The 26933-nt window shown below is 39.9% G+C and overlaps 1 pseudogene; it reads right to left on the bottom strand.

The window, feature by feature from the left end:
- Window positions 1-24247: 24247 nt before the first annotated feature.
- Window positions 24248-26933, bottom strand: part of LOC125389454 (oogenesin-1-like) — an 18245-nt pseudogene continuing 15559 nt past the window's right edge.

A 26933-nucleotide genomic window follows, 5' to 3' on the forward strand; every position in this document is an offset into this window, starting at 1 on the left:
TTGCCACTTATTTACCACATTGGAGACAAACCCATTCTTTTGGCTTTGGGTAAATAGTCAACCATCTTTTAAAGACTTTTATTGTCAGTTTCCCTCCTGGCCATTTTTGTTCTTTACCCCCACTTTATGAAGTTTGGGGTCCTGAGAACTCTTTAAACACCAAGTCTAAGTTTCTGATACAATCAATCTTTTATTTCTTCTGGGTCAGCAGGACTGAGGTAAAGATGAACTTAGATCAGCCATTCACATCTTATTGCAATTAATGACATGTTCATAGGGGCTGAGTAGAAGGCTCAGCACTTAGAACAATGGCTGCTCATTACCAGGACCTGACTTTAATTCCCAGTACCTAAAAAATAGTTCATGACTGTCTGTACCCCCAGTTACAGGGGATCAGACACCATCTTTTGGTTGCCCTTGGTACCTGGTATGCACTCGATATGCTCAATGGCAAAACTTATATACCTATATTAAATTTCATTCTTTTTTAAGATGCATGAAGAAAACCTTTTTACAAGATGGAATCACATACATATCTTTCTTTTCACCATTTGCATATCTGGTACCCTTAGAGGCCAGAAGAATGCACCAGATCTCCAGGACCTGGAAATAAAGGAAGCTCTGACCTCTCTGAGGTGGGTGCTAGGAATCAAACTTGGGTACACAAGAGGAGCAGTGGTACAGAGTCAACTACCCAGGTCCCAGATATGCCATTATAATGCTGTAGATGAAGAGTTGCAGTGTTCCTTCTGTCTCCTACCACTTGAAGGTGAGGAAAGTTCCTCTAAATGGTTGTCAAAGGAGTCAATGGATTTCTATACCACCGTGAATGGACTCTCTATATTACTCCTTATTTTCATTGTTAACACAGTTCTGCTAATGTGAGTAAAAATAACAAAAGCTTTTGTTGGAACCCGTCAGAGTCCATTCACATTATACTAAGAAAATTTCCTTAATGAGATATGATTTTTTTTCTTTTTGAGATTCTTTTGAGACAGGATATGTCCACATAGCCATGGCTGCCCTGGAATTAACTGTGGGGACAAATCTGGCCTCAAACTCACAGAACTTGGCCCAACACAATCTCCCAAGTGCTGGGATTACAGCCATGAACCTCTAATTTCAGCTAAGGTATGTGTTTTTAAATGACATGTCTTTGAATCAGAGAATGAATGGATAAGGTAAGATTTAAAAGGGACCATCATTGCTCAGATGAATGGTAATATTTCTTGAAATTCTATCATTTAAATGTATAAACCATTTAACATGTGATCAATAATTGGGTTATTGTCTTTGTTTTATTAATTTTATTCATTTAAAAATGTTTGGACTGTGTTTGTGTGTATACACCTGTGCCATGATGTGTATGTAGCACTGAGAGGACAACTTACAGGTGTTTGTTATCTACTTCTTCTGTGTGAGTTGTAGTGATGAAACCTAGGAATGCATCTACCACTGTATGAAATTAAGTTTACAATCTGAAAAGAGGACAATAGTTTACTGTTATAATATTACTAATAATCTTATCTGAGTACCAATGAGATGGCTCAGTGGGAAAGGTCTGTGGTGTGCAAGGCTAGAAAACTGACTTTGATCACCATATTAAGAGGACTGAAAGTAGAAACCACATAATCATATTACACACACACACACATATATATACCATAAATCTTTGTTACAAAATAAATCTTTGCACCATTACATTATCTGGCATCTCTGAATAATTTCCTTAGAAGACAGTTCTTCAAGAGGAAATACCAAATGGTTAACTATGGGGACAGGGAGAACCATGGAACATCAAAATGTATGTATATATCCTAATATATATTTAGATATACACACAAACATACACAAATAAATATATAATATATAAGTTTATATTTATGTATAAATATGTGAATATATAATATATATTTTATAAATAAAACATCAAGTTATGGTATGAGATACACAATTGAATGTTGATTATTCTACTTTATTGCATCTCTGCCAGAGAAATGAAAATACTGCCTTCGATACACACATGAGGTCTTTAATGTTTTCTATGTTATCTTTCATTAAGCATTTTAACATTGACATTGTTAAATTGTGTTGACAAAAACGCAAATGTTGGGAGCACATCATCTACCCTTAGACTTGTACTCACACATGAGGCTCATGAGTTCAAATGTAACCCTGAATCATTACTGACATCTAAACTGAACTGAATAACAAACAAGAAAATCTCAAGGGAACTTGGGAATTTGTGGAAATATGAAAAAGAAAACCAGGAACAACAACCCACCACCATTTCACAGACACCCTTACTTGAAAAGTATAATCACACTGCCTGATATGAGAATAAACAATGGAACACTTAGATGATGGGGATACCATTCTACACATTACAGCAGAAAAATGCCTACCACTAAGTAAAAGCACAATAGATGAACAAAAGTCACAGAAGAAATATAAGGACCACAAAATAAACTTCACTAAATGGATTTGTTACATGTGTAGCACACTTGAGTATCTATCTCAAAAGTTTCAAAATAGAAACCACATGGGGCTGGAGAAATGGCTCAGTGGTTAAGAGCACTGACTGCTCTTCCAGAGGATCTGGGTTCAGTTCCCAGCACCCACATGGCAGCTCACAACTGTCTGAAAATCCAATTCCAGGGGATCTGACACCTTCACACCAATGCACATAAAATAAAGATAAATAAATCATTAAAAAAATTAAAAAAAAGAAACCACAGTGCAGTGATCTCTACCATCAGTCTTCAATGAACATGGTAAGTAATTTACTTCCTTCAAGGCTATGATGAAAAATAGATGAAACATGATTTTTTTTCTTGACGCTGAAGACAACTGTGATGTTTAAAGTCTTTACAAAATCATTTTCAGGAATAGAGTTTTTCTCTCATATGAGTTTATCCCTATTTCCTGACTTCAAAATGATACAAATAGGCTTTAAAATATTTAGAGCACTAGAAACATGGCTGGGCAGTTAAGAAATGTTCATTCCTAGCACCAAGGTCTAATTTTTGACAACTTCCTGTAATTCTTGCTACAAGATCCTAGGGTCTAATGTTCTCAGAAATCAACATACACATTCACATACACACACAAACACACACTGACATCACATAATTACAATTAAAACAAATCTTTAAACAATTTTTCACTCATGAAAGTTTTTCTCTTATAAGCATTCAGTCCTGTAACAGGTGTTTATACACCTAATGGCTTACTTACAGAGTTTTTCTTCACCATGAAGCAATCAAGTAGGTTTGAAGTCTGAGAAAACAATACTTCTAAGTTGATGGTATCATTTGGGAAGACTTAGGAAAAGCTGTCCTGCTGGAGGAAATATGTCACTGGGGGTAGGCTTTGAGAATTTACATCCACACATGATTTCCAGTTCACACTCTCTGCTTCATGCTACAGGTTAAGGATGCGAAGCTTCCTGTTTTAGCTGCCATGTTAGACACTTGAAGCCATGCTACTTTCTCTTCTTTTCTGCCCCACCCCCCACCAGACAGGGTTTCTCTGTAGCTTTGGAGCTTGTCATGGAACCAGCTGTTGTAGACCAGGCTAGCCTCGAACTCACAGAGATCCACCTGTCTCTGTTCCTGAGTGTTGTGATTAAAGGTATATGCCACCACCAATCAGTTGCCATGACACATTTATGGTAATCCTGTATCTTTCTGAAACCAAGGGCCAAATTAAAATTTATAAATTTGTTGCGGGAGCTCCTTCCACTCCTTCAGCCAATAGCCATTGAGATAACAGCCCACTGGGGCATGGCCTCTTTCTCTTTAAAAAGCAGCAGCAGCCCTTCGCTCACTCTCTTGCTCCCGGTTTTTCACTTATTATAACATTAAGCATGTTACAGGTATACCATATAATCCTACAGATTAAGCAGTTATAGAAAGATCACATCAAAGTATAAAGGATATGTTAAATAAACAGAAAGGGGTGGAAAATGCCCCCAGAAATATATTACATAATGTTTTATTAACCTTGAATTTTCTTAACGCTAATGAGAAAGGAACAACAGTGGCAGAAAGACATTGGATAATGGAAAAGTCTGCTGAACTAAAAATCAACCGGTTTATTTCAAGGATGTGCTGACCTCTCAATGGAAGCCAGGAGATATGCTGCATTGGGGAAGGGGTTTTGTTCTTCTTCCACAGAAGAAGAAAGATTGTGGATACCATCAAAATTAATAAAGGTTCAGCTTGAAGAGGAGACACCTTTTGGAAAGGAGACATGACAGCTCATCCACAATGATAATAATCATACAGGTGGTAAGAAAAACATATAGGATAGGTGGTGGGTTCTATTCTTGTCTTTGCAAGAAAACACTCATCTTCAAAAAATTCAAGAGACCCTGGATATTTGAATACTGACAGATGGAAAAACTTATTACCCAATATGGATCACCAAGAAAATCAAATAGGTTTCGTAAGTAATGTTTATATATATTTTTATTTATTTATATTCATAAGTATATAGAGCTGGTTTGGGAGTTGGACTCTGGCTTAGTCCCTCTCTAATTCCAAGCCTGTTGTTAAGAGAAAAACCCAGAGTTTCTGTCTCATGTCAAGAGCCATAATATGAGACAGAAGGAAAAAAGGAATTTAGAAAACATCTTTGCTTTTCTTCATATCTATCATACCTTTCATTGAATATATGTATGTCTGTATATGTCTATATAATTAATGTTTAAGTTTTCCACAATGAACAATGAATTTTCCTGCAGTAATCGCTGAAGTTTCCAGGAAGAAGATGGGGCCCCGTAACAACTCCGCCTGGTTGATATGACGTCATGATACTGATAGCGCTACTACAAGGCCTGTTTTGGGCACCAGCTGCCCAAGACAGTTCCAACTTGCTTAGCTGAAATGGTGCACATCTTCTACAACATTCTGGTCAGGTCTCCACAAAATACTCAGAGACTATTTCCAATCCTACCAGACATTAATCTTGAAATTTAACCATTATTTTACTTTCACAGGATCCCCCAGAAAGAATGTCACCCCCATGACAGCTGGAAGTTATTCTAGAGGACGACGTCCCCTCTCCCAGCAGAGTTTGTCCTCAGGTTTAAGGACATCATTTAGGGGTTGATTATAATTAGTATATGGTTGAGGGTTGAGGAAGGAATTTTATAAGCTCAGGGATCTTTTTGAAAAAAGAAAAGAAAAATTGGATGATAGATTGATATTTGTGAGTTATTGTTTATAGATAATTACATTGACATAGATTCTTATATATAGGTACAAAGCTAAAGTATATTGAATATTGTATGCATGCATGCTTCTACCTCTGTTTAAAACATTTTTGTGTATTGATATATATACATATATATACCATATTACAGTGTACATTTCTACCTCTGATTAAGATACTTATATATCGTTTGTGTATTGATATATATATTTACCATATTGCAATGTATACTTGTACATTGGTTACATTTGGAGGTCATTGTCCTCATTGCACAGTTGTTAATTCTCTTAGTCTTTAAGTTAGATAAGTATTAAGAATTGTAGATCAATAGTCATCTATGTTTGTCATATTTATAGTTAGACTAATCAGGTTCTTTAGATAAATAGAGATTATATTATGTATAAATAATCTTCAACCTCTTCAAAGAGCTGTAGAAAATGGTATTTAATCTAACTTAGAGTTCTGTGGTATTGAGACACAATCTCTCGTGGCAACACCAATCTATTCCTGAGCTTGTCTTCTTCTTGGCAAAACCTGCCTCTGGGCAAGGAACTGCCCATACCTCAACTAATGACAAAATACATAGTATCCAGAAATGAATAAGCAGAACTGTCAAATCTTGCCAAGACAGGGTAAGATGGTTTTGAAAAATTTCTTGCCTTAAAAATAATCTGTCATTAGGACTAGAGAGGGAGGAGGAGAGGGAGTGGGGGGGGAGGAGAGGGAGTGGGGGGAATGGGAGGGTATGGGGAGGAGGGGAGGAAGTGGAAATTTTTATAAACAAACAAACAAATAAATAAATAAATAAATATAAAAATAATAATCTGTCAGTTATTATAGGCCTTAACCAAAGTTAGTGGCTTCAACACTCAAACATTGCTACATCCACGGCTGTCTCGCCAGTGTAGCAGAAATGCTGACTGTATGGGTAAATATTGCCGGAAGGATTGGGATTCCTGCTTCTAGGAGCTGTGTGTTCCAGGCAGTCCCTTGGCAATCAGTTGTGGTGTAATGCTACCTGAGTCACCATTAGTACTGACTCGACCTGGCTGTCCTTGGAGCCATATGTCTGTCTTTTCCCCTTGTCTGTGTGTTCTTTGTGATTCTTGCATATTGCTAACAGATCAGACTATTCCAGGCAGTTGCAGATACAAACAAGACTGCTAAGGACATTTTTGAATTCTGCTCCACTATTAATTAAAGCCTTAAAAAAGTAGTCAGTTCTGGGAATTGCCAGAATCATCATTAGGACAATTCCTTGATGATGTGGAATAAAAGGAGTTAATCTTAGCAGAAAAAACCTTAGAAGCCTTCTACAGGAAAACAGCATTAGGCATTTATGTGCAACTTAACAGGAGGCCTATGCAACCTTCCTTATGGCCAGACAACCTAGGCTAATTACAACATTTGACCCTGAGAGTTGGGAAGGGAAAGGAGTTGAGATTAATGGTACAAAATGAGTCTCAGACAAGTTTAAAATCATGTCTTTAGAGTTTCCTAGCAGAAAGTTTTTCCAGGAAGATAGCAGCCTTCTTCTTTCTCACTCAGACACACAAGGTCACTTAGCTGAGCCCAGCCAGCCACCTGGTACAAGCTGATAAAGGTGGGCTAACTCAAGAACAATGATCTCTCTAATAACAAGAAAAAAGAAGGGGTAACTTTACAAATGTAAGGAAGCAAAAGTCCTTGTACTCATGCCAAAGCATCTTTAAAGATTCTCTTTGTAAAACTGTTTTATGCTGTTCTTTTCTATTTTATGATCTGATGATGTATGCCTTTGCCAAGTTCTTTGTTTGTAATAATATATAATCCTGCACTGAAGTAAGTAAAACACAGCAGCATGTCTCAGAAACATTGAGAGTGTCTGTGTGTCACTTTCCTCGCCGTATCCTGATTTCTCCTGTGCCTTCGCCCTGATTCCCTTACGGTCTGAGTGGCTCCCTTGAGCCGGTCCGTAGCAAAACATGACTTTGGGAGATTGCCCAGGTAGCCAGTTGTCTCAGTGATTTGTTGCATGTTTTGGAAGTTGTTTGATTGCACTTCCTAATTACTCGGGTAACATTATTTCCCTTCTCAGATCTTCAATGGGGTTGAAGACTAGATAAATGTACTTACTTTCCTCTCATGACTTGGCCAAGTTATTTATTATACAAGACTTAAGCTAGTTAGAATAGGATATTTGTTATTATTGTACATAATTTCGTAGTAGGTTTAGAACTCTCTTACTTAAACAAAAGGGGAGGTGCTGTGGGAGCTCCTTCTGCTCCTTCAGCCAATGGCCATTGAGAAACAAGCCCACTGGGGCATGGTCTCTTTCTCTTTAAAAAGCAGCCCTCCGCTCACTCTCTTGCTCCAGTGACTAGACTCCTTTTCTGGCTGTCATGTAGGATGGTGTTCTGTAAGTTTTTTCCCATCAAATAAATAACCCTTTGAATCCAAACTGGTGTGGGATTGTTTCGTGCTTTATAAATTGACCTAGACATTATATCACAACAGAAAAGGAACTAATATAAATCAATAAAGTTTTATACCTGAATCAGTGTTTCATTTAATTGGAAGAGAAATAAAATCTAAGAGGGTTACATTATCATTTAAATTCATAGTGCAAGTGTTACAGTTCTGGAGGAGAAAGTTATCCTGGCTGTTGAAAATCAGACTATACCTACAACTAAGAAAGAAAGGTATTCTGGATATCTACAGCTGTGTGGAGTAAGGTGTCCTGATTATCAGAAGTGTGGCTATATCTACAACTGTGAAGGGAAGGTATTCTGTGTTGTGGGATTGCCCTCTGTATGCTGTGGATATGTTTTATTAACATTGGTTAATAAAGAAGTTGCTTCAGCCTACAGCAAGGCAGAATATAGTCAGAATGGAAGAGATAGAACAGGTGGGATCAAAGAGACACCATGTAGTTGCTGAAGTAGAAAGACACCATAACACAACTTTACCCAGTAAGTCACAGCCTCGTGGCAATATACAGATTAATAGAAATGGGTTAATTTAATATGTAAGAGTTAGTTAATAAGAAGCCTGAGCTAATAGGCCAAACACTGTTGTAATTAATTTCTGTGTGATTAGTTGGGTCTAGGAGGCTGGGAAACAAATGAGCAGTCTCTGACTACAGTCCTGGATAACTACAGCTGATAGGAAAGCTGACATGACTGTTGGTAAGTTGGGCTATACTGCAGCTGTAGAGGAAAGGTACCCTGACTGTCATGTCAGGACATACCTACAGCTGTGAAGGAAAAGGAGTCCTGACTGTTGAAAAGTCTGGCTATAACTGAAGCTGTGGAGGGAAGGTATCCTGATACCTAGGGCTATGAAGAAAATGGTACCCTGACTATAAGAAGTCAGGCCAGACCTACAGTTGTGAAGGGAAGGTGTATTGGATACCAACAGCTATAAGGAAAAAGGTATCATTGTGGAAGCCCAAAAATGTGAGCCTATTTTCATCCTTGTCTGAAGGTAAGAGAGTTGAGGTTGTTCAAAGTTGTTAACAACAAGGGTGACTACACATCGTAAACTAAAGTGTGGTTTCTTTGTGTTTGGGACATTAAGATGGACCATGCAGGTAAATCCACCTTGACCAATAGTCAGAGAACTCAAACATACTTCTGCTCCTTCTTTTGAATTAAGAGGTTTAACCTAGGGAATGGCTGCCTTCAGGATACTTGGTCTAGGGTGGATTCAATGCCTAAACAACAGAATGTTTTTCTCAAGAATTAAGGAATTCATGACTCCAAGTATTGAAGCAAGTAACTGTTCGTGTTGTCCTTTGTATTATGTCAGAGCAGTCTTTTGTCTTCTTCCCCCTGTTGAATTGGGGTATAAAAGTATAAGGAGAGTAGGCAGGAATCAGAGATCTCTGTGGGTCCAGGCATGAGTCTGGAACCTCAGAGGCAGGAGGCCTGATCCAGGACCTCTGTGGGTCTCGGAGTTGGTCTGGGACATCTCTACCCGTACTTCTACCAGAGAGGCTCTCAGTGGTGAGATATGTCAGATCGTATTTTAGATATTGATGATAGTAGATTTTATTTTTATTTTTTTTAGATTTGTTTATTCAAGTATCCGAAAACACTCTTTCCACTTCCTCCCCTCCTCCCAATACCCCCCCGCTCCCCCCACTCCCTCTCCTCCTCCCTCACCATTCCCAAGAGCAGTCAGGGTTTCCTGCCCTGTGTGAAATCCAAGATCCTCCCCCCTCCCTCCAGGTCCAGGAAGGTGAGCATCCAAACAGGCCAGGATCCCAAAAAACAAGTCCATGCAGACGAAACAATGCCCCAGTGCCATTGTCGATGGCTTCTCAGTCTTCATTTGGACTTTGGGGGCTCAGTCAGCCCCCATGTCAGCCACGTTCAGAGAATCCGGTTTGATCACATGCTCGTTCAGTCCCAGTCCAGCTGCCCTTGGTGAGCTCTCATTCGATCAGTCCCCTTGTATCAGTGGGTGAACGCACCCTTCGCGGTCCTGACTTCCAGTGCTCCAATGTGGGTCTCCATCTCTATCTCCATCCATCGTCAGATAAAGGCCCCCTCTGATTTTGCTTTCCTTGTTCACGATCACCCTCCCTCTGTTTCTCATTTGGACCTAGGGAGTTAAGTCCAGTGTTCCAATATATGTCTCTGTCTCTATCTCCATCCATCGCCATATGAAGGTTCTGTGGTGACATGCAAAATATTCATCAGTATGGTTATGGGCCAAGGCCAGTTCAGGCACCCTCTCCTCTGCTGCCCAGAGTACCATCTGGGGACCTCTCCTTGGACCTGGGAACCCCTCCAGAATCAAGTCTCTTGCAAACCCTAAAATGACTCCCTTAGTTGAGATATAAACTTCCCTGCTCCCATAACCATCCTTCCTCCCTCCCCCCTCCCATTCCCCCAAGCCATCCCCAATCCTCCCCCTCTCCCCTCTCCCTAACCATCTCCCCTTACTTCCACCCCCCACCCCCGTGCACCCAAGTTTGCCTGGCAATCTTGCCTACTTCTAATATCCAGGAGGATAACTATATGATTTTCTTTAGGTTCACCTTCTTATTTAGCTTCTCAAGGATCACAAATTATAGACTCAAAGACCTTTAACTATGGCTAGAATCCACTTATGAGTGAGTACATACCATATTCCTCTTTTTGGGTCTGGGTTACCTCACTCAGTAAAGTGTTTTCTATTTCCATCCATTTGCATGCAAAATTCAAGATGTCATTGTTTTTCTCTGCTAAGTAAAACTCTAATGTGTATATGTTCCACACCTTTTTTAACCATTCTTCTATTGAGGGGCACCTAGGTTGTTTCCATGTTCTGGCTATGACAAATAGTGCAGCTATGAACATAGTTGAACAAATACTTTTGTAGTATGATAGGCATCTCTTGGGTATATTTCCAAGAGTGGAATTGCTGGGTCCTGAGGGAGGTTGACTCCCAGTTTCCTGAGAAACCACCACACTGGTTTCCACAGTGGCTGCACAAGTTTGCATTCCCACCAACAATGGATGAGTGTTCCCCTCACTCCACATCCTCTCCAGCATAGGCTATCATTGGTGTTTTTGACTTTAGCTATTCTGACAGGTGTAAGATGGTATCTCAACGTGGGTTTGATTCATATTTCCCTGATCGCTAAGGAGGTTGAGCATGTCCTTAAGGGTCTTCTGGCCATTCGAAGTTCATCTGTTGTGAATTCTCTCTTCAGTTCAGTACCCCATTTTTTAATTGGGTTAATTAGAGTTTTAGTGTCTAGTTTCTTGAGTTCTTTGTATATTTTGGAGATCAGACCTTTGTCTGATGAGGGGTTGGTGAAGATCTTCTCCCAGTCAGAAGGTAGCCTTTTTGTCTTACTGACAGAGTCCTTTGCTTTACAGAAGCTTCTCAGTTTCAGGAGGTCCCATTTATTCATTGTTTCTCTTATTTTCTGTGCTACTGGGGTTCTGCTTAGGAAGTGGCCTCCTGTGCCTATATCTTGTAGACTACTTCCCACTTTCTCTTCTATCTGGTTCAAAGTGGACAGATTAATGTTGATATCTTTAATCCATTTGGACTTGAGTTTTGTGCATGGTGATAGATATGGATCTACTTTCATTCTTCTACAGGTTGACATCCAGTTATACCAGCACCATTTGTTAAAGATGCTTTCCTTCTTCCATTGTATACCTTTAGCTCCCTTGTCGAAAATTAGGTGTTCATAGATTTGTGGGTTAATATCCGGGTCTTCTATTCGATTCCATAGGTCTACTTCTCTGTTCTTATGCCAATACCAAGCTGCTTTCAATACTGTAGCTCTGTAATAGAGTTTGAAGTCAGGGATGGTAATGCCTCCAGAAGTTCCTTTATTGTATAAGATTGTTTTGGCTATCCTGGGTTTTTTGTTTTGCCATATAAACTTGATTATTATTCTCTCAAGGTCTGTGAAGAAGTTTGATGGGATTTTGATGGGGATTGCATTGAATCTATAGATTGCTTTTGGTAGAATTGCCATTTTTACTATGTTGATTCTCCCAATCCAAGAGCAGGGGAGGTCTTTCCATTTTCTGGTATCCTCCTCAATTTCTTTCTTCAAAGACTTAAAGTTCTTGTCAAATAGGTCTTTCACTTCCTTGGTAAGAGTAACCCCAAGGTATTTTATGCTATTTGTGGCTATCGTGAAAGGTGATGTTTCTCTGATTGCCCTCTCTGCTTCTTTATCTTTTGTGTATAGGAGGGCAACCGATTTTTTGGAGTTGATCTTGTATCCTGCCACATTACTAAAGGTGTTTATCAGCTGTAGGAGTTCTTTGGTAGAGTTTTTGGGGTCGCTTATGTACACTATCATATCGTCAGCAAATAACGAAAGTTTAACTTCATCCTTTCCAATTCGAATCCCCTTGATCTCCTTATGTTGTCTTATTGCTATTGCTAGAACTTCAAGCACTATATTGAAGAGGTATGGAGAGAGTGGACAGCCTTGTCGTGTTCCTGATTTTAGTGGAAAGGCTTTGAGTTTCTCTCCATTCAATTTGATGTTAGCTGTCGGCTTGCTGTATATTGCTTTTATTATATTTAGGTATGATCCTTGTATCCCCAGTCTCTCCAACACCTTTATCATAAATGGGTGTTGAATTTTGTCAAATGCTTTTTCAGCATCCAATGAAATGATCATATGGTTTTTTTCTTTCAGTTTATTTATATGATGGATTACATTGATAGATTTGCGTATGTTGAACCAGCCCTGCATCTCTGGGATGAAGCCTACTTGATCATAATGGATAATTTTTCTAATGTGTTCTTGGATTCGGTTTGCCAGTATTTTATTGAGAATTTTCGCGTTGATGTTCATGAGTGAGATTGGCCTGTAATTCTCTTTCTTGGTTGTGTCTTTGTGTGGTTTTGGTATCAGAGTAACTGTAGCTTCATAAAAGGAGTTTGGCAATGACTCTTCTGTTTCTATATTGTGGAATACATTAAGGAGTATAGGTATTAGCTCTTCCTGGAAGTTCTGGTAGAATTCTGCATTGAAACCATCTGGTCCTGGGCTTTTTTTGGTGGGGAGATTTTTGATAACAGCTTCTAATTCTTCGCGACTAACAGGTCTATTTAGATTGTTCACCTGTTCTTGGTTCAACTTTGGTATATGGTACTTATCTAAAAAAATGTCCATTTCTTTTACATTTTCCAACTTTGTGGCATATAAACTTTCGTAGTAAGATCTAATGATTCTCTGAATTTCCTCTGTGTCTGTGGTTATGTCCCCCTTTTCATTTCTGATCTTATTAATTTGCATGTTCTCTCTCTGCCGTTTGGTTAGTTTGGATAGGGGTTTGTCGATCTTGTTGATTTTCTCCAAGAACCAGCTTTTTGTTTCATTGATTCTTTGGATTGTTTTCTGTATTTCTATTTTGTTGATTTCGGCCCTCAGTTTGATTATTTCCAGTCTTCTACTTCTCCCGGGTGAATCACCTTCTTTTTTTTCTAGAGCTTTCAAGTGTGCTGTTAAGTCTCCAATGTGTGCTTTCTCCGTTTTCTTTAATTGGGCACTTAGTGCTATGAACTTTCCTCTTAGCACTGCTTTCATAGCGTCCCATGGGTTTGAGTATGTTGTGTCTTTATTTTCATTAAATTCAAGGAAGACTTTAATTTCTTTCTTTATTTCTTCCTTGACCCAGGGGTGATTTAATAGTTGACAGTTCAACTTCCATGAGTTTGTTGGCTTCCTGGGGGTAGCATTGTTGTTGAATTCTAACTTTAATCCATGGTGATCTGAGAAGACACAGGTGGTTACTAATATTTTTTTGTATCTGTGGAAGTTTGCTTTGTTACCAAGTATGTGGTCAATTTTCGAGAAGGTTCCATGGGCTGCAGAGAAGAAGGTATATTCTTTCCTATTTGGGTGGAATGTTCTATAGATATCTGTTAAGTCCATTTGATTCAAAACCTCCATTAATTCTTTTATTTCTCTGTTGGGTTTCTGTCTGATTGATCTGTCCATTGGTGAGAGAGGTGTGTTGAAGTCTCCTACTATTAGTGTGTGTGGTTTGATGACTGCCTTGAGTTCTAGTAGTGTTTCTTTTACATAAGTGGGTGCCTTTATATTAGGGGCATAGATATTCAGGATTGAGACTTCCTCCTGATGAATTGTTCCTGTTATGAGTATGAAATGTCCATCTCTATCTCTTCTGATAGATTTTAGTTTGAAGTCGATTTTGTTAGATATTAGAATGGCCACACCTGCTTGTTTCTTAGGTCCATTTGCTTGGAAAACCTTTTCCCAGCCCTTTACTCTGAGTAGGTGTCTGTCTTTGTGGCTGAGGTGTGTTTCTTGTAAACAGCAGAATTTTGGATCCTGTTTTTGTATCCAGTCTCTAAGTCTGTGCCTTTTTATAGGTGAATTGAGTCCATTGATAGTAAGTGATATTAATGACCAGTGGTTGTTGACTCCGGTTATTTTTTTTTGGGGGGGGGTAGTAGAGTGTATGTTTTTCCCTTCTTTGAGTTGTGCTTGTGAAGGGTCGCTAGATGTCTGAGTTATTGTAGGCGATGTTGGGATTGTTGGATTCCTTGGGTTGTGATTTGCCTTCTAATACTTTCTGTAAGGCTGGATTTGTAGCTACACATTGTTTAAATTTGGTTTTATCCTGGAATATTTTGTTTTCTCCGTTGATAGTGAATGATAGCTTGGCTGGGTATAGTAGTCTGGGCTTGCAACCATGGTCCCTTAGTTTCTGCAGTACCTCTATCCAGGACCTTCTGGCTTTCATGGTTTCCATAGAGAAGTCCGGTGTAAGTCTGATAGGTTTACCTTTATAAGTGACTTGACCCTTTTCCTTTGCAGCTCTTAATATTCTTTCTTTAATCTGAATGCTTTGTGTTTTGATTATTATATGGCGAGGGGATTTTTTTTTTGATCCAGTCTATTTGGTGTTCTGTATGCTTCTTGAACCTTCATAGGGATATCGTTCTTTAGGTTGGGGAAGTTTTCTTCTATAACTTTGTTGAATATATCTTCTGGACCTTTGATCTGCAATTCTTCTCCTTCTTCTGCCCCAATTATTCTTAGATTTGGTTTTTTTTATTGTGTCCCACATTTCCTGAATGTTTTGTGATGAGAATTTGTTGGATTTGCTGTTTTCTTTGGTCAGAGCGTTTAATTTCTCTATGGTGTCTTCAGAGTCTGAGATTCTTTCTTCTATCTCTTGTATTCTGTTGGTTATGCTTGTTTCTGAAGTCTCTGTTCGTTTACCTAGATTTTCCATAGCCAGCCGGCCCTCGGTTTGTGATTTCTTCATTGACTCCATTTCAGTTTTCAAATCTTGAACTGTTTCCATTACCTGTTTGATTGTTTTTTCTTGGTTTACCAGAATTTCATTTATGGATTTATTCATTTCTTCAAACTTTTTGGTATATTTCTCCTCCATTTCTTTACTCATTTCCTCAATCTTTTTGTTATATTTATCTTCCATTTCTTTATGGCAGATTTTCACCTCTTGTTTAAGTTCCTCTATTATTTTCATAAAGATCCACTTAGAGTCGATTTCTTCTATTTCTTCTGGAGTAGGGTGTTCAATTCTTCTAGTTTCGTGATCCCTGGATTCTGGAGATGTCATGTTGCCTTTCAGGTTGTTGGAGGAATTCTTGCATTGGCGCCTGCCCATCTCCTCCTCTCTGGATGAAACTCCTCAGCACTCTCTGGTTAGAACTCCTCAGCACTCTCTGGATAGAACTCCTCAGCACTGCAGCAGGGATAGCTGGTATTTCCAGGACCCAGGAGACAAAAGAGCAGCAGCAGTGGGGGCAGGGAGGGGTCCCGTGGAACACCGAAGCCCCTGCCACAGAAGCTGAGGGGGAAGGGGCTGTGCTCTCTTAGGGGACAGACTGCCCCAGCGAGCACCCACTCACCTCTCTGGATAGAACTCCTCAGCTCTGCATCAGGGATAGCTGGTGTTTCCAGGACCCAGGAGACAAAAGGGCAGCAGAAGTGGGTGCAGGGAGGGGTCCCGTGGAACACCGAAGCCCCTGCCACAGAGGCTGAGGAGGGAGGGGCTGTGCTCTCTTCGGGGACAGACCGCCCCAGTGAGCACCCACTCACCTCTCTGGATAGAACTCCTCAGCACTGCAGCAGGGATAGCTGGTGTTTCCAGGACCCAGGAGACTGATAGTAGGTTTTATTTCATTTTGTTTTTCCAGATAAGATCTTACTATGTAGCCAAGGCTCTCCTTGAGTCTTGGTCCTCCTGTCTAACCTTCTGGAGTGCTGGAATTTCAAATATGAGCCACCACGTCTGGCTTTAGATATAAGCCTGAAACAGTGAACAGACGCTTAAAAGAAATCCCACACTAGCTCAGAATTGAGAAATAAATAGTCATTCATTTGGGGGTAAACTCAAAAATCAGAATCCTCTGCTTGACCAGTTGAATCATACAATCCAAAAGAGCAGCCGGTGAAAAAGAAGCAAGGGGAAGGAGAAAAAAAAGGAGCAGATGCAGGTTCGGCTTCCGTGTATATAGTATAAGAGGCCACGCCCCAGTAGGCGGATAATTACAAGTTGTAATACTTCCTACAGCAAGAGTCGGATTGGCCAAAAAAAAAAATTACTTGTTTTTATTTTCTTTTGTTTTTAAGGAAAATCTTAAACATACAGGATATAGTACCAATTTGTGTTTTGATGTTTTAAGTTCAAAACTCTCCTTTTGGCCTGGCAATTACCTTCTCCAATTGCAAAGTGCTGTCATTTATTTCCCCTACCTCCCAGTAACAACAAACTTCTGATGCTTGCCTTGCTAGGAACTTCACTGCTAGTGAACTTTGTCTCCTAGGCTCCAGCTGTTTGAAATGCAGGATGACTCCTGGTCTACCTAAAGTGCCTGGCTGACACAGTGCACCTGAGTCATGATGCTTACAGATTCTGTTACTCTTTGGTTCCTCCACAGATAAGCATTTTATTATGGTTAGTTTATCTTTTGTCAATTATTCTTGATGGTGAGATGCTAATACCTTCAGGTCTGTAACCAAAGGAAGTGCCTGGTACATAGCAGGTGTTTTATATTTGTGGAATTACATTGCTGTTGCTGTTATATTATCATTATTATTGCTGTTGTTGCTATTATATGTATGAGCGTTTTACTTAATACATGTATGTCTATAGAGCACATGCATGTCTGGTACCCACAGGGACCACAAGAGGTTAAAGCTGTGATGTCAGTGCTGGGACTCGAACCCAGGACCTCTGGACAAACAGCCATTACTTTTAACTAATGAGCCATTTCTTCAGCCCTGAACTTCTGTTTTGATCACAAACATGGACCATTGTCTAAATCTACCAACCTGTGCAGCTTAGCTGCAACAAATTTTTGTGTCTAAAGGTGTAATTCTCTTACTCTTACATCAGAATCACTAGCCTGGGCTGTTAAAATGTTAGTTTCTACCCTTCCCAGGACCACTCAGTAAGACTTCTAGGTATAGAAGATGATGAACTGGAATGTCACTTCTCTATGCATTGATTCTATAAACTGAACACATTGAAGTCAATCATTGATAGATGAGAATGAAGCCATGATCACAGTGTGGTTTTCCCTCCTAGTGGGCCACCTCACATGCCACCTTCATCAGGGGCATGAGTGAGAGTTCAGAAGGATGACATTATAAGGAAACTTCCTTAGAGTGTGTGATACGTCCCAATGCCTTCTCATGGTGTGGTCCATCACCACAAATTTGACACATGGAGGGGGGGTCAGCTTGAAAAGGAGACCCCCACATAATCGCTCTTCATTGAGTGACTTGCATGGATGAGGTCAGGAGAGGACACAGGAAAAGAGTGACTCACATTGAGACACTCCTCCTCTCCCGTTCTTGCCCTTCCATCTCCACAGACTCTCTGAGTGGCTGTGGGTTTTATTTTTGTAGAAGATTTTGTCATTGATCTGTCAGGCAGTTGATGTCCTCCCATGACTGAGACAGGATGGCAGTGTGACATAGGATGGCCGTGTGGCAGGAAGACTGAGATAGGACTGCTGTGTGGCAGGACTTCAGTGTGACAGGATGGTAGTGTGACTATACAACTGAGACAGGACGGCAGTGTGGCAGGAAGGCTGTGAGACAGATCACTCTGTAACTGTCTGTCCTGTAGGACTGTATGGTATACCTTTACACTATATGGTAATATCCTTTATACTATAATTAGCAAAAAAACTGCTTCATTTTCTTAAAGACATATGCTGGACCATTGTCTGTCTTTATTTGTGTAGGTATGGTGGTCATAACTACTAGCAAATTGTGATTACTGAATCAACCATTTTCAAACTCAAAGCAGTTGCCCATTGAAAAACTAGGTAAATATTGATGGTACATATTTTAGTTTTCCAAATTCTCCAAAAATGGAACACATCCATCTGTCAGATTTCATTCCTTTGAGTACCCTTTGGTTACTTCCTATAGGTAGAGGTGCTTGGTTATATAAAGAAAAAGCAGGGCATTTCCTTATAATCTTCTTGATTGTTGCCATGTAATAGAAAAGTTCTTTTTAAACCTTTACTATTGACATAAAGTTTTTTATGAAATTCTGAGGCTTTCAGCACATTTCTAATCAACAATTGATCAATTTCTGCATTGCCTTATACTACAGGACCTGGCTGATCCATATGGGATCAGATGTGTGTTATGTACATGGAATGAAGCCTATTCCTGATTGTATCTTGAACCTGAATGAATTATAAAGTCAATTCCGTATCACCTGCTATAAATTCAGTGGTTTCAATATGCAAAACAACTCTTACTGCATATTCTAAACTTGTAACTCTGTTGATAAGTTCCTCAAAATCCCTTAGTATCATGAAAATAGCATATAATTCTGACTTTATTTTGATTTTTGAGGTTTCTCTGTAGCTTTGAACTCTGTCCTGGAACTAGCTCTCATAGACCAGGTTGGCCTCGAACTCACAGAGATCCTCCTGTCTCTGTCTCTAGTTAAAATTAAGGCTGTGTACTACATGTGAGAATACAGTGAAGTTTTAATAAGCTTATTTTGTTTGTTTGACTTTCATCTTATAACGCTTTGCTATTCACTTTTCCTTTTGTTTTCCTCTTTCTTTTTCTGTTTATTGTTACGTTTGAGAGAAAGAATCTGTCTTGCACATGATGACTCTAAGATCCTTGGGCAAACCATCAGCCTGTGTTAGGTTCTTGGTAGCTAGGATTACAGATTCTTGACACCCACTACAATACTTTCACACCAGGAACATAAGACGCTTCCCCTGAGTGCTGGAATTAAAGGCATGTGCCATCATCACCCGATAATTCTGACTTTTGGACAGAATCATAAGGGCTTTCTTATACTTTACTTAAATTATCTGATTTGTAGCCTAACTTTCCTGATTTATTTGCATCAGTATACAATGTAGGGGCTCCAGTAGGAGCCCCAGGGACAATCAATAGGATTGTCTCATACAATGAGAGGAAGGATTCAGTTAATTCTCTTTAGAAATTGAATTCTCTTGCTTTTAAGATAGTTACTACCAATCTCTCCCAAAAAAAATAGTACAAGTTCTTGTCAGGGTTCACTGTCTTCCTATAAATTGTTAATTTCATCATTAGTAAAAGGGACTATAATTTCTGCTGGGTCTATTCCTACTAATTGACAAACTCGGAATTTTTTGTAATTAATTCAGAGGCCTTTTCCACTTAACTTTTTAATTTCTTACTCAATTTACATGGTAAAAATCCATTCTATGATAATATCTTCCTTCTGCATTAAAATTTCTGTAGAGGAATATCTGGAGGGTAATATTACCAGAATGCAATTAAGATTCCAATCCACATGATCCATATGTGCCTTCATTAATTTCTTTTCAATCAAAGTCAATTCTCTCTCATCTTCAGTTGATAATACCTTGGAACAATTTAAGTCTTTCTCACCATCTAAGGTTTAGTTTAAATAAATAATTTGATTATTTTTTTTCTAGTAGTGGTCCGTAGATTGGAAATGCCTCCTAGCAATCTTCAGAAGTCAATAAGGGTCTGCAACTGATCTCTCCTAATTTTCACTTTTGTGTTCTAATTTTCTGTAAACCTATTTTATAACCTAAATAACTGATAGAATCTCCTCTTTGTACTTTTTCAGGAGCAATTTGTGATTCCCCAATGAGGTGAAACTTTCTTTTCTTCTTCAAACATTCTTTCTAAAGCATCTACATTTGTATCAGATAGCAAAATGCCATTCATGTCATGGTAAAGTATATTCAGGAAATTGCTTACATATCATCCAATGGCTTACTTACAAAATATTGGCCCAGGGTAGTGCTATTTAACATTCCCTGTGGGAGAATCTTCTATTGATATCTTTTAGCATACTGAGAATTATTTTAAGTAGGCACTATGAAGACAAATTTTTCTGTCCTTTTCTTGTAAAGGTAGAGAGAAGAAACAATCTTTTAAACCAATAACTATAAGAGGCCATCCTTTAGGTAATAGGGAAGTCAAAGGAATCCCAAATTGTAGAGGGCCTATTGGTTAGATTTGGTCCCATGTTGGATACCAAATGAAGCATGATTAATAAAAACTCAAAGGCAGAAATTGGGGTTCAACCTGAAGGTCAGAGAAACAAAACAACCAGCCACTGGCTCTTACCTCTACCTAAGTTTGAAATGGGTATCCTGCCTCCAAGAATCTCAGAATGAGACTGAGAGCTGTCTCCTCCTGCTTTATAATCCTCTTTAGCTCTGGGATTAAAAGTATGCACCACTACCACCTGGTTTCTATGACAAGTTAATGTGGCTACTGGGATTAAAGGTGTGTCATTACCGCCTGGTCTGTAAGGCTAGCCAGTATGATTATTTTACTTTCCTGATCCCCAGGCAAGCTTTATTTATTAAAATAAGATTAAATACTACTATATTCTCCCTTTTCAGGTGTACAGTTCTCACACTCATTTTGATTCCAAATATAGTTTTTCCTCAACCCAGAGACTTTCGCTTGGCCTTTGGGACCTGACATGGTTTTGGTCTGGTTATTTGAGAAAATGTCTCATGAAAAACACACTAGCTTTGAACCCAATGGCAGGGGAGACTGACCTTGAACTCCTGATCCCCTTGCCTTCATCTCTGAAGTGCTGGGATTACAGACCTTATTACATGGCCTTATGACTTTCTTTTCAGTCAAAGTTTAAAAGCAGGATTGGAACTGGGCACTGTGATAAACATTGACAAACTTGACATGATCAGAGGTTAAAGGATTCGTGATGGAATTCAGTCCTGATACATAGAATCTGTCTCAAGAGAAACACAGGGCTTGAAAGCATAAATTAGACTTGACAATAGATGCCTATTTTGTGTTAAATAAAAGCTTGCTGGCCTGGGCCTGGTTTTTTACTTTGGAGAATGCCTGTCTAGTAGGCATGTTGTATTCTCAACACAGCGTAAAACTGGATGTGGGAACCCAGGTTTCACGCACCTGGGTCTGCTAAGTCACTGTCCTCCCAACTACAAGAAAGTTTGTCAAAGGCAAGCAAATGCATCCTGCACAATATTTCACATGCAAGTTTTTGGGTTTTTTTTCTTTCTTTATGAAACAATTCTAATGGGTGGTAGGTGACTGGATGGTTGAATTGTGCCTAGCCATTATCTCATAGAGATCTATCAACTTCTGTCTCTTCAGGACTAGGATTAAAGCCAAGGACCATGCAGTTGTGTTGTTTGTGATTGTTTGCTTGTTTTGTCTTTTGTTTTCTGTTCCCTGTATTGTTGTTCATCTTAGTACTGGGGAACAAACCTAGGAAATAATCTGCAATCATCATAACAATCAGACTATATGTGTTCTTCATCATCATTATCATTATCATTTTAAATTGATTTTGACAGGGACTCACTATGTATCCCTAATTGTCCTGAAACTCAAAGAAATTGACTTGCCTTTGTCTCTCAAGTGCTAGGTTAAAGGCATTCACCTCCATATCTGGCTTCTTTTATGTAACATGAGGGCCAGCTGGTTGGGGTATCTGTTCCCGCCCAGTACCCCACAGCCGGCAAGTCCCAGAGAAAATCAATCACACAGAGATCTCTATAAGTTATAAAGCTGATTGACCCATTAGGTCAGGCTACTTATTAGCTCTTATAACTTATGTTACCCCATTATCCTTATCTACGTTAGCCTCAGGGCTCAGTACCTTTCTCAGCTGGGCACGTTACATGCTGCCGCTTTGGTGGTCTGCGCAGGAATGGCTGAGGGAGCTTTCTCCTCCCTAGCCTTATCCTATTCTTATTGCCCCGCCTCTACTTCCTGTCTGGTTGACCCACCTATACTTCCTGCCTGGCCAATCAGCGTTTTATTAAAATACATTATTGACAGAATACAGATAATTCTCCCGTGCCACTTTTAAAGGGAGAGGTTTTCAGTGACTGAACAGGCTAGCCTTAAACTCACTGTGTATCCCAAACAGGCATCCACTGCTGATCCCCATTCCTCAGTCTCCTCATGGCTAGGGTTGTAGTAAGGAGCCAGTACTCCCAGTTTGAATATACTTCATCAGTTTTTAAGACATGGCCTCCCTTTAGCTGAGTCCTGCCACATGCACCAAAGGCTTTTAAAATGAAAGCTAATTGAACCCATTGATGATTGTCCTTGACCCCTCCTGGCCATGACTACAGTTGTACAAGGAATGTGGGCAGGTTGGGAGTAGGACATTTCCCTTGCCTTCCTTTGTGGGCCTTGAGTGGTGGCTGGGACTTTTCCATGAAAAAGGCAGGCTCAGCACTCAAGTTTCCAGGTATTCCCTTCCTAGAATGGTTCTAAGAAACACTGGCTGGAGCCAGATTGTTGATGAACTTAATGTGGGTACTTCTAGGCATCTTTAACTAATGACTGTCAGAGAATTTGCAGCTGTGTGAAAGATTGAAGTCCAGTCCACTGATGAAATCAGAATTGAAGCATCTTTGTGAGTGTCTGAACACCAGTCAACTCAAGCACCTGTTTTACATTCACATCCTCATGGAGGAATTCAGTCCTGAACTTCCCAGAGCTCTCCCAGATAATGTGCTGGGAAATCTACAGACCCTGGTCATAGAGAGCTGTAGCAACACTGAGTCCCAGTTCCAAGCCACTCTGCCTGCCCTGGACATCTGCTTCCGGCTTATAGCCTACAATTAGAATGGAAACTAGTTAGCTGTGTGTTTTATGGAGAAGCTACTGTGCCACACTGCCAGACTGAGAAAGTTCAGATAAGGACTGAACACATGCCACAGTAGAGCCTTAGTGCTGGCTGCCGCTGCTTCCTAGACCATGGGTGACTTCTCCAGGTCTGTTCTAAGTTGAGACAGGTATTGAGGAACCTAAAGCCATAAGGCCCATTTCTCAAGCAATTTCACTGAGATTATATTCTTGGAATATTTCACTCTGGGACACAGTAGCCACTTGGTTTTTATAAAGGAACTCTGTAGTTAATGTTGGGTGGGCATTTATATAAACATTTACAGAAATGTTGAGTAAAGGAAATGTTTTGAATTCCTTATCTTAAACAAAAGTTTTATTATATTTGATAGAGGAGTCATTTAATGTGTCTTGCAGAGTGAAAACTTGCCTTTATTATGCTCCCCTGGGTATTACGCCAACAAGATGACTTTGCCAGTAAAGCCACTTAATCTGCAGACATGGAAACCTAGTCCAACTCCCAGGAACCATGTTAAATTACAAACTGAGAACCAACTCCACAAACTTGTGCACTGCAATGAGTGTTTACTCCCATCACACACACTAATAAATGAAATTTAAAATAAAGAATTCCCTGGGTCATCCTGGGACTAATTTTCCTAGTCTCCTCTGCTGAACAGAGTCAGATGGGACATCCTGATGGAGACGAGTGAGTTACCAGATCTGGACTAGATGGAAACCTGCAGCCTAGCTTCCATGGAGGAGAACATCTAACCTGAGTACAGATGAGAACCGTTGGGAGCCTCTGAACTGGGTTTGTAGGGAGCTCTGAGTTCAGACACTATCAAACCTGCTTTGAAAATCACATGTACTCAGGCTGTGGTAAATTGTCCAGTATGATTGAAGTGTACTTTACTTAAGACATTTTTTAACTAATTTTTAAATTAGTAGTAATTTATCAGATACAAAAAGTCTGTTAACCTCAGAAAAAGACCAAAGTAATGCTTCTTTCATGTATAACTGGTTGAATTACTGTATATATTGGGCTTCTTTATAGACAAAGCATAATGTAGAATTCCCTACTGTGACAAAGATGGTGTCCTCCATAGAGGAAATTTCCATCACCCACATTCTCTAACACCTTATGAGAGCAGGTACAGCTGGGGCAGAATTACATACAGGAAGGAGAGGGTACAAGCTGCATCTTAGGTGAGTGTCTAACCCTCTGTCCTTGATTTTGGAAGTAAACACTTGGTAAGATCCACAGTCCATTGCAACACAGGAAGACACTGTCTAAAAAAAGACAAAAACAATAGAATGGGATCCCCAAGCTGTGTGGTCGTGCTGGACTACCTTGCTTCTGGAGCTCCAGCCAACCATAGAATGATTCATTCTCCTGCACATCTTTGGTTTGAGAATTAAATACACCAAGGATAATTGAAAAGGGTGTTGGCCTTTATTTGAAATGTAAATAGATAAACAGATTTGGTAAGCTTCCCCAAGAGAAGTAGATATAAAATTATAAATACACTAAAAGCATATCCTCAGTGTTGTAAAGAAAAATCACTCAAAGCTTATTTTGATCCCAGCACTTCTGTCTCCACAGATAGCAAAAAAACTCATCACCAGGTTCTAAGCAAATGGGCATTAAAATACTGGGAACAAGTGGGCTGTGTGCTGATGGAGACACACTAGCAACCCCACAAACTCAGCACATTTATGCTATGTAATCAAGGATGCACACAGTGCACATACTCTCCCTACACTAGGGCTTCCATTCCCAGTACCAGAAACAACCTTATCCTACTTATGGGCAAAGACAAAGTCTGGTCTCCACATCATAGAAAAAGGATTGAAAATAGACCCATCAGTTTCTTGTAACAAAGGAAACTTTCTTCAGCAGCCTTTTGACCCTGAGCACGAGACAAAGTTGCTTGAATCTGACTCTAAGTATTGTCAGGGAGTCATAGCATTCCAGAGAGGCAAGATACGTCTCATGGGTGAGCTTACTCAGCTTGGCTGTGTGATGTAGAAGGTTCTTCAGGATAAGCAGAGAGATATCATTCTGATAGAAATTGACCTTAGTAAGCTGGGATCACAGGCTCAGGGCAGGCGTGATCACAATAAAATGGGACTCCCTCATGCCACACTTCTCCAATTCCAGGGTTTGCAGGGTACTTGTGATTCTCTCAGAGAGAACCCCAAGGGGCTTAGGGCATAAAGCAGACAGCACTACATCGCTCAGGTTCAGATGTCTGAGCTCACAGATGTTCAGGCTCTGGCTCGGGTAACCCAAGTTTGTGAGAGCCAGCAGTCAGTGATGGACAGGGTCTCCAAGGGGGTCTTCAGGTACCTAGGGAGAGATCAAGGGATTAGTTATGCCAAATGGTATTTGTGAAGTGTGTGAAGATTTCTCATTTGCCCCACATAAGGAAAAATGTGTGACATGTATTCAAGCCAACACTGATTTAGCTGCAGCCAAGATACAGTCTACATCTACAATTTTGAAGGTCTCTATGGCAGTACGGATAGATAAATCCCAAATCTTCAGCTTTCTGCAGAATAAATGAATGAAATCTTTTCACTGCTAGGCCCACTGCAACAAGCATCTGTCATGTTCATTGAAATTGGCCTTCGTGATTTCAAGATCAGTTACTATCATTGGCTGTTTTTCATTCATGGGTAGTGAGCAGTCACCTCCATGGGTTTCAGCCCTAAAGCTCCAGAAGTCAAAGTGCACATTCATCAAGTCAAGCACTCTGAGTTTTGACGTCCTGTTTGTAAAACAGGAAGAAACCCCGGAAGATAAGACAAGATACACTGTACAGTCTACTTCTTATCCACATCTCATATCTGCTTTCACTTCCAAGTCTTTGCTTTTTCCCTTTGCCTAGGATCAAGCCCAAAGTCTCATACTTAGTGAAAATGGGTCTTTGCCATCTGTAGCCCAGTTTCATTTTCCTCCATTCCATTCCTATCAACCCCCAACTCATTCCACCTGTGTCTGTGAGCATGACAGGGAGAGGCCTATTCCTCGGTAGCTATGTCTACTCTAGTGTCCTCCACATTTGCCATTGTATGCCCAGATGGAGTAGTCCCTGTCCCCAGTCATTGTTTCTCTGCACCCACAGAGCCTTCCTCATCCTACCTGGGTCCTGCTTACCTGGGATGAACCTTCCCTGTAATCAACACATCTAGTCCATCAAGCAGAGCTTCCAAAGTCTCCAGGTGGGGGGGTCTTTTATCAGGGCTCCTGCAGGAAGGCATGGGAATGGCCAGGCAAGTACCATGGCCCTCCGGAAGTTTGTACGTCTGTCAGTGAAGGCACCCTCAAATATCGTTGGGAACAGCCCTACAGGCAGGTCCTCCAGAGTAGAAATGAACAAGGCCTCCTCCCTCAGCGGCCTCTATCTTGCCAGCTACATGAGTCTGGGTGGGGCCTGGTCACCCAGCCTGACTGGTTTTCAGAGATAATGATCCTGAGGAAGCATGGCAGCAAAGATACCATTCAGAAAACTTAGGAAGTCTTTCTTCTTCTCATGCAAGGACCTCTCTGGGCAAGATCATGCTGTGGTGATTATTGAAAACCTTCAAGGGCCTGCCTTGAAGACTTTCACTCGGGGTTCAAAAAGAGAAGCCACAATAAACATAGAAACTAAAGTCTGATGGCCGTAGAAAAAGAACCTTCTCTCACACGGTCTTTGTATTCATGTGCTCTTTATTTTTTTTCCTTCCTAATAATTTATAATTTCTTTGCTCTAATTTTCTGTCTCATTTCTTATTCCAATTCTCTATTATAATACTCTGTTCTAATTTATTCTTGTTCTAATTACTATACATTCTTTCTTTTTCTTCTTCTTGTCCATCTTATTTCTTCTCAATCTATTTATTCTGCCATTAGAAATTCCCAAGCAACATATATATCATATACTATCATACTATCATCATACACTATCAACTTGTTAGTAATAAAAAAAATACTACAAGGAAAATTCTCAGGGTCATAGGCATTCTTTGAAGACATGTAGCAAAACTTATCACCTACTTTAGCTAACCAGCTGTAACTGTGAAGAGGTCCTGGCTGTCTTTTAAAGGGAGAAAACTAAACTATTGAGAGATC

The sequence above is a fragment of the Myodes glareolus genome, chromosome 6 (assembly GCF_982192425.1).
Source record: "Myodes glareolus chromosome 6, mMyoGla1.1, whole genome shotgun sequence".
In the NCBI taxonomy this organism is placed as follows: domain Eukaryota; kingdom Metazoa; phylum Chordata; class Mammalia; order Rodentia; family Cricetidae; genus Myodes; species Myodes glareolus.